Below are 12,097 nucleotides of genomic sequence, written 5' to 3' on the forward strand. Positions count from 1 at the left end.
ACTTTCACTTACATGCGCCAGTGAAGGTCCCACCCACACAATTCAGCTCAACATCCAGTAAAACTTATGGATTTGCATTTCAATCACAAACTTGTTTTACTTGCAGTTCAACTCTCAAGCGCGGGGTCTACTGTTCTGCTCTCAAATCTCCCTTTTTTATTTTCAAGATGGTTTTGGTTCACAAAAGTTTGACAAAAAACGAAAGGTGCATTGACATTTTGATTTTATAAAATTGCAGGAGCAGAAAATAGAGAATGACGGTTTCTGCGCTGTATGGGAAAGAAAACTATTTATATTTACATCAAATCACAGTGGAAATAGGAAGAAATTGAAGGCAAAGTGAAGGGCTGCAGCATTACCTCGCCAGAGAGCATCATATCTTTTAAGGCTCGCTGCAAGAGAGATGGAGGCACGTTCTTTGCTTCAGCTCAAAAAGTATCTTTAAAACCCACTTCAGTCTGTGTTTTTCCATTTTTACCTTTCCTCTATCTCCCCACAGAGTTAAGTGGAGACAGGAGCGGCTAATGGCAGATAGCTGCTGCTGGACCTTTCACAGTCACACCTTTTTAGTCCTTTCAGAAAAGTTTGAATGTGTCGAAAGGTATAATTAAAAACTTCAATCCGCAGTTCCTCCATTAAATTTGAACCTCTATCTCACAAATGTAAGTACAACACAAACTTTCAACTTCACTGTTTTCAGGAAACACTGAAAAAAAAAGGCAAGTGAAAGGCAAACGGAGACAGAAAGGTTATTGGATATGACAGGTGAGGTCAAGGTGTCAGGATTTGTCTATTAGAGTAGGATGCAGCAAGGGCTTCGTCTTTCCAAGCAAAGATGAGATGTGACAAAGCCCTTTGTGTCAAACTCCATCACAGAGTCTCTTCCAGCATCTGCAGGGCAGAAACTAAAAAGATTCGGGGAGTCTGGGGAAATCTAAGTGCATAAAGGCCAAGGCCAGCGGCTATTGTTGCATGTGGGTAGCTTTCAGGCCGTCAGCCGATGCTGCGTTAGAGACTGAATAGCCACCGCGGCCACTAGGACCAGATGGGCTTGTGGACCATGTGGTTTTATCGGTTAAAAAAAAACCAAAGTGCAATTTTTGGAATACCACCGGATTTTGGACTTTTGACCGGAAAACAGTCTAGAATGGTAGCATTTACCACACTGATAGCAAGACGTAGAATATTGTTGGGGTGGAAATCCCCAAAGCCTCCTTCTATTGCCTTATGGCTCAAAGATATTATGGATTTCTTAAAATTGGAAAAAATAAAGTTTACAATTAGGCCCCGTTTACACATAGCCGGGTATTTACAAAAACGGATATTTCCCCCTCTACGTTTTGAAAAATTCCATCGTTTACACAAGATCGTTTTCAAAATCTCTTCGTTTACACGAACCCGCATAAATATTCTGTTAAGGGGTGCTATGAGCAGCCAAACCTGCAGGGGGCAGTGTAACGAGAAGCGTAAATTCATGCTAGCCAATCAGAGTCCTGGAAAAACGTCAACAAATGACACGTGAGAAGCCTGAATAATATGGTTCCGCGTTAAATCGACGGCGTAGCCTACGTACGGTGTGCGTCGCCGCGTACCCTACGCCGTAGGCTCTGTGTTGGTGTAACGCGGAACCATAAATCAGCCTTGACTGCCAGTTACTTCCAAGACGGAACGAGAGTCTTTGGTTTGGAGTGACAGAGAAGTGGAGTTACTTTTAAGTGTGACTTTAGAATATAAAACAGGTAAAATACAAGAAAATATTGACGGCGGCCAAACTAATTGTAAACACAGGTCGCACACATGATGCTGGTGACGTTTCTGTTGCATGATGTGACGTTCTGAAGCCTAAATCTCCGTTTTCCTCTGTTTAGACGCAAACGTGAAAACTGAGTTTTTGCAAATCTCCACTTTGGCCGGAGTTTTCAGAAATGATCGTTTTTGGTGACTTTGAGCTTCGTTTCTGTGTAAACGAACAGCCAAAACGCATGAAAACGCCTCGGTTTTTGCTCCGTGTAAACGGGGCCTTAGAGGTTCATTAGAAAGGTTCTTCTCGAGCTGGCAACCATTTATTACTTATTTTGAAAATTTGAGAGTACTTCCAAAGGACTGAGCTGATGTCTTTGTTTTTTTTCGTTTTTCTATCCCTAGAAATAGTAACAGCCTAATTACTAATACATTGGTATATAACTCTGGGGGTGATATATGACAACATTCCGACTCAAGTGTTTACTAGTATAACTTGTGACTACTACTGGAATTGCTAATTATTGATCTAAGAAATAATTATTAATCTCTGGATAACCTATTTCGGTTTCGTTTTCATTTTATCTTCTTATTTAAGTTTACATTCATTGCACTACTACTACTTTTTTGTTATGTCACTATATTAGTATCTTTTTATTTACTATTTTTTTTTCATTTTTAATATTATTATTTATTTTATTTTTTATTTTTTTTGCTATTCCCAAAGGAAAATTAATGATGATAACCGTGGGGGTAGGGATGGGGAGGAAAAAAAAAAAAAAAAGGTATGTTCATCTGTTTTGCTCTGTATTGTGGAAACAATCTGCCAATAAAAAAAACAAAAAAACAAAGTGCAGTGGTTCAAAAACCACCGTCCCTGACCACAGACTGCAGCTGCTGCTCCCAGAGCTGCAACCCTGAAAAATGTATCACAAGGAGGGAGTCGCGTATGAACTCTGATTATCTGCTTCTCTGTGTGAAAAGATGAAACGCCCCCGTACGAGAGGAGCGGCGTTCCTGCCAGAGACGTGAGATGAAAGAAGCAGGTTTATCTCCGATGGGCAGAAAGACAGTGGGCACAGGTTCTGCTGCCAGATGACGTGTTTTAACTCGGCTTTGGGGAGAAATGGACACCAGGTTCCATTCGCCAGGGATGCCAGAGACTAGGGATGTGTGGGGGGGCGTCAGTGTCCTGAGCAGCGGTGACTTGCACATCTGTCCATGTAGGAAGTAGGGCTGGGGATCGATTCAAATGTCAAGAATCGATTTGATTCCAATTCTTAAGATTCAGAATCGATTATCAAGATTTGATTCGATCCGATCCGATTCGATTCCGATATTGATTTGGGTTAGTGTTATTAAAACTGTTTTTTCAGCTGTTGCATGAATTATATGACTGTAGTTATGCAACATATTAATACTAGTATTATATTGAGAGCAGCAAGTATTGCAGCTAATGATGCTGTAAGGACCAATCACCTCCTAGAATGCTGATAGAACTGCTTTCAGAAACATCATGTGGGTCAGAATTATCAAACAGATCCAGGGAGGAAACAGAGACGGATGAAATCGGTTTTATTTTTTCCCACATTCCGTTTTTATTTGTTCCATTTTTGGTCTATTTTGGTTTTTAATTTTTGAACATTTGGTTTTTAGCATTTTTTGCAAATGTAACCCCAAGACAGAATATAAATTAATGAAATATAGACAATTTATGCAATTATAACCTAACACTTTAATGTTTTCATACCTTTAAACATATTTAAAGGCAAAAACATGGACCAGTTATTCTTGTGTCCAACAAAACATTACTTTTTTGGTGATAAACAAAAAAATAACCAAAAGTTGTAATGATGAAAAAAACAAAACATAAATAAAAGAAAAGAAAAAAAACCCAAAAAATTAAAAAATCAATCTTTAGACATATGAATCAATTTTTAAGAATATATATAAGAATCAATTTAGAATTGGGAAATCGATTTTTTCAACACAGGCCTAGTAGGAACGGTGCAGAGACTGATGGTGGAATTCTGGAGAGAGATGTGCTCTTCTTTTATTTCAACAGGACGATACCAGACCTGATTCTGCAGAATTACAACAGCAAGTGTGTGTGTGTGTGTGTGTGTGTGTGTGTGTGTGTGTGTGTGTGTGTGTGTGTGTAAACAATCAGCAGCAAGAACAGAAATTATTTCCTCTTGAAAAGCTGAAATAAATGAGTATTCTCGGTTCCCACATGAATAAACAATGTAATTATGAGAAAGCTGCAATGGAATGGTAAACAGTTCTTCCTCCTAACTTTTGACTTCATATTTCTACACTCAATAAATACTTAGTAAAAAGCAACACAGTTGGCCGGCAAAAGCGCTGAAAAGTATTCCTGCCCCCTTCCCAGCTTGTGTGGGTTTGGAACCAGCAGTGGGATAAATGTGGCGTGTGTTTGTGAAGAGAATAACTCATTCTGCAGGTTTCAGTTGAGATGATTTGTTCCGGTCTATATCCCTCCATTAAACAAATGTTGCAAAGCAATCCAAATGGACCACAATAAAATCAAATTTAAGATTTCAACAGCACAACCTGTGTTCTCATCATCCCGCCGAACAGAAACACATTTACTGCCATCCATAAACCCTGCAAATGGATCAAATGCTGCAACCAATTTACTGACACCCATCAGCAAATTAGTATGGAGCGCAGCCACGAATGGTTTTGACATTACCTTTCAGAGGAAAGAAGAAGGGGAATCCGTCTGGGCCCAGGAAGGACGTGCCGTCGTCACCGTCTTGTTTGGGGTTGTCATTTAGGGACGTGTTTCCACCTACGATACGAAATCAATAGCATAGTCAGCAGAAATAGAAATTATGATTAAAATGTTAATAAAGTAACATTTTAATAGGGGTGTAATGATACACTAATCTCACGATACGGTACGATACACGATATTGAGGTCACGATAACGATACGATATTATAGCATTATTTTTTAACAACCTTGATAGAGGAATATGACTGGAAAAAATTGTCTTTTATTTGAAAGACACATAATACAAAACAATGCTGTGCGTTTGCCCTATTGTTACAGTTTGTAATGCTTTATAACTGTTTAAGTTTTAAAGACAAAGCCAGGCCAACCATTTTCCACAAACTGAACTAAAAGTAAATGTCAGGTTTGCATTATGCATCTTCAGTTTCATACAAGTACAAATATTTTGCCACAAACTGAATAGTTTCTCTCATGTATGATTTGACTTTTTTCTTTTCCAGAAATTTAACAACTAAAATTAAATAAATAAATAAAAGTACATACATACATACAATTTTACATCATAAAAAAGATTGATTCATGCTCACCTTATAAGTGTAAGAGGAGATTTATTTTTGTTAAGAAGGTTATTTTGGTAATTCAGGGTTCATTATTTTATAAATATATTCTTTATATTCTGTAAATCAGGGACTATAATTACACTAGTCAGTTTATCTGTAGTGATTCTGTTTTAGATTGGGCGGAGTGATACGCCACAGTACGGCACTAGGTGCTGTGTTGATGTTCTAAAATCCTACGCTGTTGAGCGAACATTGAAGTACACGCAAACTCACGCAGAAGTTTCCCCGTGTTTATCCTACTCACGACCCCAAAAAGGTTTAATTTAATAAGGTAAGGCTTAACTCTACACCAGACTTAAATAAGTAAAGGTTCAGGCCTCAAAACAGGACCGCAAAACGGGACTACTTTCTTCTGAGCGGAGTAATATTTTGGTCCGCGCGGAACACAATAGATTAATATTAATAACCCAATATCGCAATACAGTTTGTCACCTCCACGACACGTATCGTGACGTTTTTGTATCGCGAAATTTCGTGGCACGATATATTGTTACACCCCTACATTTTAATGACAATTTTGAAAGTTTCCACCCCTTCATTCACTTTTGTTGGAATGTACAGTATAATATTGATAGAAACAAACATCTTGTCAACTGGCTCTAAACTAATTGTTTTTGACATGTTATGGAAAGAAGTTTGGCTGCGCATCACTCCCTATGCATGTGGGACGCGTGCACGGATCTGGTTGCATCCTCAAAAAAGGACAGATAATTCAGTTTCTTAGCTCCTGGAAGACAGAAGTGTGGGGAAAGAAAACAACTTTGTAGAACCGATCACTGGCTCATTTTGGGCTGTTTCCAAACCGTGGCAGTGAAATGCCAAAGCAATCTTTGCTAAACTTCCCCGGACAACATTTGGAGGGCCGGGACGTGCTCGGGTTCTGGGCAGTTGGGCTACAAATGGCTGGAAACAGTCTTGTTGATACACATGACTGTCGTCTGGAGAGCAGGAGGAGGGATATCATGAGCGGAGGTAATGGTAGTCATCTTGTCCGTGTTTGCAAAGACCTCCTCTTTACTCTCCAGGTCAAACAAACAGTAACAACATATGTGGATATTGTGGATGTAAGTTATTAATGTTAAACATATAACAGATTTATCATCAAGACGGAAACACAGGGATTTCTGCGGATGCACCGTCTGCTATAATCACTAATGTGTCCCTCTGAATTCTGATTTTAATTGCATCGATTTTATGTGCAAAGAGATAAAAAGCGCTGGCATAAATGTCAACAGTGTATGTCTAGAAAGTGGTGTCTACCTCAGACAGCTTCACAACTTCGTACCTTAATCAATTATTTTTAATTCAGAAAATATTTTTGAGAATGATTTCATATTCTACTCATCAAGCACCTTCTGCACCCTTATTTAGCAAATTTAAATTATTATCAATTTTTTCTATTAATATGTTTCAAACATGCCTGTTTATGTTTAAGTTCATTCATTCCAAAAAAGACATTCCAGGCACTTTTCATAATTTTTTTCTGTTATCATCAGATATTCACTCTTATTCAGTTAGAGGTGGGAAGAACTTTCATTTACCTCTTTGTCTTTTACCTCCAGTCACCAATCCTTTATCAAATTCCATGGCCCTCAACTCTGGAACTCTTTAGATACGTCTCTTAAGTTTGCATCATCCTTAAAAATGTTTAGGACCAGCTAGGTGGGGTATCTTTTATCTAGGCAAAATTAATAGGATATTCTAATTGAAATATCCATTTTATGGATATTTTTGTTTGTGTGTTTATTGTGTTTTTCTTTGTTTCTTTTACCTTTTCTTTTTTCCTTTCTTTTCTTTTTCTATTGATTGATTTGTTTTGGTGATTTTGTATTGAGGGGGAGGATTTGTTATAAGCCCTTCGGGCTTCTTTTCCTCTCCTGCACAATTATTTGTCCTTGTATTGTTAATATAATTACTGTTTTATCATTGTGCATATGAATAAAAAAATAAATAAATAAAAAAAAAAGATCTGCTGAAACTGTCACGTTCTTCATAAAAACCAGGTGGCCCCCCACGATGTCCCCCTGGACCCCAGTAGTCATGGACTAACCTCTGTAGCCGCCGCCGCCGCCGCCTGACATGCACCCGCCCCCGCCGCCCCCGAAGCCGCCGTGGGTCTGCCAGAACTTCTGACAGGCCTGCCCCCCCTGGCCCCCGAGCACCAGGGGCCGGCCCCCCTGGCTGACGGGAGGGCTGTCATTCCAGCCCCCGCCTCCACCTGTCAGGGGACACAACGCACGTTTGATGCCGTTGAGTTAGTGCGCGTGGGAAATCAATCAGTGTCAACAAGCGACGACGGCTAAAGCACATCACAGCAGGTCCTCATCATCCACTCCAGTCCCTGGAAAAAGACCTGTTAACACAAGATTACGTAATACCACTGATTCAACACAATCCCCAACTCAACAAAATGTCAATACTCTTCTGTAATTTAAAGGGGACCTATTATGAAAAACACATTTTTCTTGTTTTAACATATATAAAGTGGTCTCCCCTCAGCCTGACAACTCAGAGAAGGAGGAAAGCAACTAAATTCTGCAGTGTCTGTACAGCCGCCCGGATGATCCATCCAGTGTGATGTGGATCTACGAGCCAATAAGATTCTGCTCCCGTCGTTACGTAACCAAAATGCGATTTACATAGACTGCGTTTACATGCAGTCAATAACCCTTTTAAAACCAGAATATTGGCAATAACCCGGTTTTGCACGGCCATGTAAACACCAATAACCCCTTTGAATAACCCGAATATGACCCCTGGGTTACTCCTTTTAAAACCCAACTATTCGGTCATATAAACGCCAAACGGAATATCCCCATCAAACGGAACATGAATTTGTTTTCTGCGCATGCTCTTTTCGCAAAGAATCTTGGTCTTTTGAGTCCAGGAAGTTCTTATAAACATGGAGAAACACAAGACCAGGAGGAGACTAATCACTTCATAAATGTAATGAAGGATATGACTAAGTTTACATGCAGTCAAAATCCGGGTTATTGCTAATATTCCGGTTACTGAAACATTCAGAATAATCTGTTTACATGCGTGGGCAAACAGGGTTATCCCTGTTTACATGGTAATTAATCATTTGGGATATCTGGATCAAACCAGCGACGCGTGGAGAACGTGATGACGCAATTCCCGTCATTTCCGCTTCTTCTTCTTGTATCCAAATTCAAAACAAATGCTGCTCGTGCAATTTTTCGCTCACCTTCTTGTAAATCTCGCTATCCCGGTACTTTCTACTGCCTACAAATGCAGAAATGCTTCATTACATTTATAAAATGATTAGTCTCCTCCTCACTCCAAAAGTGTGGCGTGGTCTTGCATTTCTCCGTGTTTATAAGAACTTCCTGGACTCAAAAGACCAGGATTCCTTGTGAAAGGAGCATGCACAGAAAACAGATTCCTGTTCCGTTTGATCGGTATATCCCGTTTGGTGTTTACATGACCCAATATTAGGGTTTAAAAAGGAGTAACCCAGGGGTCATATTCGGGTTTTTAAAAACCTGAATATGAGCAACTTTGGGTTATTCAAAGGGGTTATTGGTGTTTACATGGCCGTGCACATTTGGGTTATTGCTAATATTTGGGTTTTAAAAGGGTTATTGACTGCATGTAAACGCAGTCATAGATTGGCCTCCGATGCGTGAAACCGCACCCACAACTAACTCCGCCGGCCGGAGCTTCCGCCATTTTTTTGTAGCGGTGTATCGCGTCATTCAGGCAGCCAATCAGCACAGAGCCTCATTATCATAGCCCCGCCCACTCAGAATCCTGCATAGATAATGAGGTTAGAGAATGAGAAGATAAAGACATGGCTCACAGGCTGAATTTCTCATTTATTTAGCAAAAAACAATCAAAAGCTTGTTTTTAAGACATTCAAGGCCTGTTTAAAAACGGTATTAGATGCCATAATAGGTCCCCTTTAAGAAATGCATAGTCATGAGGCGAGCAACACTCAACGCAGAGATTTATGAAGACTTAAATACCTCCAGGGCCCGTGGGTGTGTTTAAAAGTACACTAAACAGCGCAGCAAAAGTGCAGGTGGACACAAACACATGCTTATCCTCCGTGTGCAGGCTGCTCATCCCTGCTCCGACCTGTCGGGACTCTTCCCCAGACAGCTGTCTCACACAAACACACATCAAAGCCGCGTCAGCGTCAGCGTACCTGCAGCGTAAGACTTCCCGTTGCGTCCCAGTTGGCTGGGGTCATAGTCCATTTGCTCCAGCTGGCCCTTTGATTGGCTGCTGTAGCCTCGGCCGCCTCCTCCAGCAGCGATGATGAGAGGGATGAACGCCTCTCCGTCCACCTGTGTCAGCAGCATTAACAGCTCAGGGGTTTTGCAGTGCTACACTAGATCTTAGAAGGAGCTGTTCTGCAGGTTTGGGAAACGCCATTAATGTTTGAAACTTGCTTTCAAACTAAATGAGATTCTCATTATTTGATAGTTTATCACCTGATGTTCGCTAATTACTCACGCCGAGTGTCTTTAGCGTTATAAAGCCAGATGCAGCTGACTGCAGCATCCTCTTTACTGTACAGACATGAGTGTTTTATCTGATCTAAATCCATAGCAAGGAAGCAAATAAGCACATTTCCCAAAACATCAAACTATTTCTTTAAAGAGAAACGTCTGTTCAAAGAAGAAGGACAGGAAAAGTATTTTGCATTAGCACACCGAGAGTAAATCGGTGTTTCAAACTTTCAGTTTTTCTCCATTTTCTCTCTTTGATAGAAAATTTGAAAAAATATTTAATTTATCAAATATGTTCATGGTAAAGGCTGACAAAGTAAGGTTTTTCCATCATGTGGATTTACTGTAAGAAAATGTACATAAGCTTTTAGGATAAGGATAATTGTTGTTGCGCATAACTGGAAAGAAATGTCTTTATTCTCATTAAAGCTGATTTCTTTATCTGAGAAGTCGAGGGTCATTATTTATGAAAGATAAAACGGTTTCAAATGAAACTCATGAAATCTTTGAATGATATAAATTACATTTTTAATATTACAGACCATAAACATTCAACAGGTATCAGCTTTTCTGGATCTGACAAATATGTTTTTGGAGTTCTCAAAACTGAACTTTATTTAGTTACACTGATATAATGACACAAAAAACCAACCTAAAAGACTGCATTAAAGGATTATTTAAAAAACAACAAAAAGAAAATTCACATGAAATTGAACATTTAAGTAATGTTGTTCGGGATAATACATTTTTTGGTGTTTCTAAATTTGACGTTAATAAAGGAATAACAAAGTTTTAGTTATTTTATGGAGTTGGTCAAATTTAAAGAATATTTATATTATATTTAGTCTGAATTAGTATATGAAACCATAAGTTTTCCTGTTCACCCAAAAATGTGCGGTCGCTGTGCTCATGACGGCCGACTGCTGCACCGTTGTCAGATAAAGGCGCCAACTGAGCAACAACGCAATTAAATATTACGAGCAATATTTCAGGAGATTTTGTTTAAATTTGTTACTTTAGAAATACAGTTTTTCACAATTGTTTCAACACATTTATTGGAACATCAGACACAAAGTGCACAACCTGAAACTCATGTTTCAGGTGGCTGAACCAATCCTGCTGAACTCCAAGCACGTTTACTGCTCTAGACTCAAATTCCCATTCCATACCACACATTTCTCACGACACTACACACAATTCCCAATATCCTGCACACTCTTCCTGAATTCCCTCTCTTGCTGATCACACAGAACACACAGTCAATCACATTTCTAAACTCCAAAGGCTGTTGTGCAATATGCAATCAGCAATTTGCCATTGAATTCATATTCATTGATGAAGCGGGGTTCAACCTTGTAAAAAGAAGTCGCCGAGTGAGGAATATCATCGGCCAGCGTGCCATCACAGAGGTCCCTGGCCAACGTGGAGGGAACATAACAATGTGTGCTGCCATCAATTTGATTGATTTGATTTGATATGTTTATTTGGTCACGTTATAGAAGTCAGTAGTCAATACAAAGTTGTTTTTTTGCACGTATATCAAACAAGGACCAAAAGGTGTAGACTGCAGCCAAAGCTTATTTTGTCTACCCTTTTACTGTAACACAATGTAACATAGTGCAAACTGGAATCAATCACCACGGCGTCCTCCATCACCACGCCACCCTTGGCTCCTACAACACTGCACTTCTTCTAGCATTCCTACTCATACTGTAAAATATTACGTATTTGTTGTTACAGTAAAGAATTGTGTGTTGTTTTCCATTTGAGTAGCCTATACATAAGAATACTATATGGTGATATATTACATCCAACAGCTGAAGGTGTAACACTGAACATACAAATGCAGGATTCTACTGAGACATTCATATAATGTTTTCCATTCATACTATAGTGTCTTCCATTCTGCACATCAGTGTTCAGTGGGTGCTTAGAAATGTCTACTCAAATAATGTATGTGTTTGGCATTTGAGAAGGAAATACCATTTAGTGAAGAGTTAACACTGTTTTGAAGGTAGAGTGTGCTTTTGCAAGAGAAGTGTAGGATTTTGCATTTTGTGTGTGAGTTTTTTAATTTTTGTTTAGAGTTTTGAGAAAGTGAGGTAGTCTATCAGGAAATGTGTTTAAACAAATGTGAAAAACTGTAATAAATGCTCACCAAATGTAATATATCACCGTATAGTATTCTTATGTATAGGCTACTCAAATAGAAAACAACACACAATTCTTTACTGTAACAACAAATAACATTTTACAGTATTTGGACTCAAAATGTGCAGTCCACTGGACATCACAGCAGCTGCTCACCTCTCTCAATATTGCACCATCCATTGTTCTCCAAACAGACCAGGAGCTCACCTGTGACCCTTTTATGGCAAATTGCTGATTGCATATTGCACAACAGCCTTTGGAGTTTAGAAATGTGATTGACTGTGTGTTCTGTGTGAACAGCAAGAGAGGGAATTCAGGAAGAGTGTGCAGGATATTGGGAATTGTGT

The 12,097-nt window shown here is 39.3% G+C and overlaps 1 protein-coding gene across 1 annotated transcript in view; it reads right to left on the reverse strand.

Moving 5' to 3' along the window:
• LOC133462183 (ALK tyrosine kinase receptor-like) overlaps positions 1-4,551 on the reverse strand; it is a 62,646-nt gene extending 58,095 nt beyond the window's left edge. Inside the window, exon 1 of the mRNA XM_061743325.1 lies at positions 4,457-4,551. The gene's annotated coding sequence lies outside the window, so the exon portion shown is untranslated. The remainder of the gene's footprint in view (positions 1-4,456) is intronic.
• Between the last annotated feature and the right edge of the window lie 7,546 nt (positions 4,552-12,097).

Source organism: Cololabis saira, chromosome 16 (assembly GCF_033807715.1).
Source record: "Cololabis saira isolate AMF1-May2022 chromosome 16, fColSai1.1, whole genome shotgun sequence".
Lineage (NCBI taxonomy): Eukaryota > Metazoa > Chordata > Actinopteri > Beloniformes > Belonidae > Cololabis > Cololabis saira.